The sequence below is a fragment of the Pinus tabuliformis genome, chromosome 1_1 (genome assembly GCF_031772625.1).
Source record: "Pinus tabuliformis cultivar Carrire ecotype Pingquan chromosome 1_1, CPIR1, whole genome shotgun sequence".
Lineage (NCBI taxonomy): Eukaryota > Viridiplantae > Streptophyta > Pinopsida > Pinales > Pinaceae > Pinus > Pinus tabuliformis.
The window spans coordinates 996,710,578-996,715,410 of NC_142297.1; the positions used below are offsets into that span (position 1 = coordinate 996,710,578).

General features: G+C 37.1%; 1 pseudogene; it reads right to left on the reverse strand.

Moving 5' to 3' along the window:
* Positions 1–2,812: 2,812 nt before the first annotated feature.
* LOC149217948 (homeobox protein HAT3.1-like) lies at positions 2,813–4,506 on the reverse strand (annotated as a pseudogene).
* Between the last annotated feature and the right edge of the window lie 327 nt (positions 4,507–4,833).

The following is a 4,833-nucleotide window of genomic DNA, read 5'->3' on the forward strand; positions in this document are numbered from 1 at the left end:
ATTTCTTACCTTTCCTTTGCAACAATGTAATCATATAAGCAACGCGAGAGAAGTTCCTGACGAACCTCTTGTAGTAACCTGTTAACCCCATGAATGATCTTACCTCATCCACATTCCCAGGAGATACCCATTCCATGATAGCGCTTATCTTCTTTGGATCCATTGTTATGCCTTCCTTGGAGACCACATGCCCCAAATAGTGTACCTTTGTCTGAAAGAAACTACATTTACTGAGCTTCGCATACAAATAATGCTCTCTCAACAATATCAATACTACTGCTAAATGTTCGACATGTTCTTCCTCATTTTTAGAATATTCCAATATATCAACAATGAATACAATAACAAACATGTCCAAATAAGGACGCAACGCACTATTCATAAAGCACATAAAAGTAGTTGGAGAATTAGTCAAACCAAATGGAACTACAACAAACTCATAATGCCCATACCTGGTCCATAAAGTTGTCTTGTAAATGACCTCTTCTTTAATGCATACCTGATGATATCCTGATATCGTATCAATCTTCGAGAACATTATTGCTCCCTTCAATTGATTAAACAAGTCATTAATCCTCGACAACGAATACCTGTTCTTGATGGTCACCTTGTTCAACTTCCTGTAATCAATGCATAACCTGAGAGTACCTTCCTTCTTCTTCATAAACAACACTAGTGCACCCCAAGGTGATGCACTTGGCCTAATGTATCCCTTGTCAAGAATCTCGTTCAACTGCAACATCAACTCCACCAACACTGGTGTGCTCATTGTGTAAGGTTCCTTCGATGTTGGTGTTGCCCCTAGTACCAACTCAATATAAAATTCTACTTTCCTGTGAGGTAGAAACTCTGAAATCTCTGCCAAAAACACATCCTAAAACTATTGTAGAACTGGGTACCTACTTAAGACATTTGCATCCTCAACTTCCTTACCTTTGTCACTGGAAATATGCACTACAAATAACACACACCCTTTCCTACGACTATGCTTTGCCTGCATAGTTGTAACCTTTATGACTGATGTTACCTTCGTCTTACCCTGTAAGACCTTCTGTTCTCCATTTCCATCTAAGCACTCAATGGATTTGTCATAACAATCCACTTTAGTCCTATGAAGATGCAACCAATCCATACCCAACAATATACTATATGATCCCAATGACAATACATTCAAATGTGTTGATGTAGGTATACCATTCAACTCAAATGCACAAGATCTTACCCAATGATGAACTCTCTTCTTTGTACCTATAGCCAACTGCATTAACCAAGATTATGCATGCACTTCTTTATTCAAACCACACTTATCCACCAGGTCAGGACTAACATAACTATAATTAGATCTAGGATCAATCAAAATAGAAACAACTTGATCACAAAGCTTACTGTTCATCTCGATAATAAATGCCTAGTGATCTACCTTCCTGTTCTTTGAAGCATCAAAACTGATACCTTGTTGACTTTAATGTAAAAATACACAAGTGGTATTTTGTAATAATAATTTATTATATATAAAATATATAAGCGATGACGAATGTTACAATGAGGACCCGCATATATACCTAAGAAGGTGTCCTTTCGTGACTGGACATGTCTTTTAGACATGCCTTTTCACTTAACTAATGACTATTTAACATAATCCTCATTTCGTTATTTATTTATATTCATTTATTTTATTTTTATTTTATCAAATTTATGTTTGTAACATTGCCCCTTCCTTCAGAAGCTTTGTCCTCAAAGTTTATTGTTGGCAATTTCCTTCATCTTAGCCCCGAACAAATTCTTCACCTTTGTTTTATCATCCTGGGATATGTAACGTGACGTCACTGGTAGTTGAGCTTGTATAATTCGTTTTTTATTTTTATTTTATATATATAGACCTTTTTTTCTTTTTCTTTTTAAATAATTTTTTTTATAAGCAATAATAAAAATAAATAAATTAATATTATTTATTAATTTTTTAACTATATTAAATTTATATAATATAGTTTATCTTAAATGAATTTATTATATAACATTGCTTGAAACTATATTATAACACTTTAATATAGTTTTGATTTTTTCTTTTGTTTAAAAAAAATGTGATTGAATGGGATATGACGGACATACGCATTGGGTCGGGATCCCTGTTGACTACGTCACTTAACCTGGACCATGATATGATGTCGTCGACAATGGGCACTCACCAATGGTCAACAGACAGTGTCGAAGGATGGTTGCAGCGGATGACAGGGGGGGTTAGCATTTTTGGAGCGGTCGGGCAGGGTCTCCTCTTGGAAAAACGGGCAACATGCAGAAGCATGGATGGCACCAGGGCATGGAATGTATGGGCAGCAAATAGAGTTGCCGATGGAAAGAAAGCGTCGGGTTTGAAGAAGGATGTCTAATGGCTCCAAATGAGTTGCGCCGTCAGAACACCATAGATTATAACACAGACCAATACCATTATGATCGTCAGCCAAATAGCAGAGACAATATTCTTCCTCATTATTCTCGCCATTATCATCAGTGGCCAAATATCAGAGGCGTTTTTCCTTCCAATTATTCTCACCATTGTCATCGGTAACCAAATGGCAGAGGCGTGGATTGACAATGGCACTATCTGTGGAAGGAGTCAGGGGAAAGGCAGCGTGGTGAGTGCAGAGGCATGGACTAACAATTTTGAATGATTGTCATAAATAACAGAGATATCTTTGGAACAAAACTCTGGCCTGTGTCTAAATTTGTTGTCTCGGAATAGTAATGGAATCTCGTTATTAGAGTCAGAACTCGTTTCTCGGCCAAGATAGGCCCTATATCTTTTCCCGAACACTCAGTACGTAATATTACCACTCTCATCTAGATATGATATTACAGGTAATTCAGAACTTTCCAAACACTTCTTGCCTCTGGCCATTTTGGACTTTCTTTTCCTTGAATCTACCAAGTACTCATGGAAATGCTCTTGGTTGTCTTCTGAGGACACATCAGAGATGTCACCACTTTCAGAACCTTCATCATCACTGCTTGATTTATTTGAATTTTCCGCATCACTTGTGCTGTCATCCTTTTCAGAACTTGAAGCCTTTTCCTGCTGGTTACTATCAGATTTCTTTGGACTTTGAGGGTCATAATCATCATCTTATGAATCATCAGATGGCATGCCTTCCAAATCAAAGGGGTTCTCATCTCCATATTTTCTCGCAACTGCCTCAGCAAAAACTTTCTCCCAGCTATCCCCAATTTCAAAAGTTGTTCCAAGGTGATCATTGACTAAATCAAAGTAGTCAAATTTGCAGTCACACTTTGGGAAGAGCCAACCCTCACCTTCAGGAGGAATATTTGCATTTTCCAAAGGAGGTTCCAGGCCTTTATGATGAAAGTCGTGATCACAAGCACCATCACAAAGGATTATATCATTGTCAAGCATCAGATATTTTGACCCACACTTTGCGCAGAAAATATCCTCGTTGTTTATTTTCCCTTCAGAATCAAAGTCATATTTTGGAAGACTCCCCACCAAGCACAAAGAATCAAGACGATGGAAGGCTTCACGAATTGCAAGATTACACTGCAGTATTTTTGATGCAGTCTTATGAAGCTCCTTTTCTGGCCTAATCTTTTCTTGGCCTTGCCCTTTCCATCCTTCATTAGAATAAGCATCAATCATGTTCTGTTGAAAACCAATCTGAAGCATTAAATATTTTATGCGCTTTCTGGTTCTAGAGATCTCATCTTGTACAACATTTGTTTTCTTCTTGTGCTTTTTCAATTTTTCCTTGAATTCTTGTTTCAAAGAGTAGCTCTCAGCCTTTTTGTATGACCCAGATCTTTCTTCTCTTAGTGTGTTTGATACCAAGGTGAAAGGCCAAGGCTCCTACTGCCTGGCAGACCCAACTCCATTCGTACCAATAGCAGTATGCATAGCAACCCACTGAATAGATGCAAGCTGTGGAGTATTAAATGTCCTATGAAGATGTTCTGTAACATTTGATGTAAAACATTCAGGCATTGTTGGAGGCTACTCCTCATACTTAGGAAAGTGCTACAGGATAGGATCTAAAATTTCCCTTTGCATTTGGTTATTAAGACGCTGAAAAGCACACAAAGCCACATATTCATCTTCACTTCCATATTTGACATAACCTCTTTCTAATCTTCTGCAGAATGTGGTGATTTTTCATCAAAAGTATTTCCTTGTTTTTTTTCATATTCCCAATTGGATTTAGATTTTGAGTGGTCTTCTTCTCTAGTTTTCATATACCCACTTTGACTATCCATCTCATAACAGACGTTGTTGAGATCATCTTCATCTTCATGTGGATCTTCTTCATCATCTTCCTCATTTTTATGATATTGTTCATTTTCTTGTTTCTCAAGATAGTCCTCACCCACATCAAGACCATCTTCATCGAAATATTTAACATTATCTTTTGCATAACCTTGTTTCATTTCACCATCGCTATCATCTTCATTATTATCGACTTCCTTTAGACGTGCTTTAACTTCTTCATATGATTTCCCCATCGTTCAAGCTTTTCTTGAATTTTACTAAATTGCACAACACATTCAGGACGTAAACGTAATGGTGTATTGTGCGGCGAACAACGTTCAAAGACTCGCATGATTATATTGTGCGGCATGGCTTCGATACCATTGAAGCATCAAAACTGATAGCTTGCTGACTTTAATGTAAAAATACACAAGAGGTATTTTGTAATAATAATTTATTGTATATAAATTGTATAAGTGATGACGAATATTACAATGAGGACCCACATATATACCTAATCAGGTGTCCTTTCGTGACTAGACATGTCATTGAGACATGCCTTTTCACTTAACTAATGACTA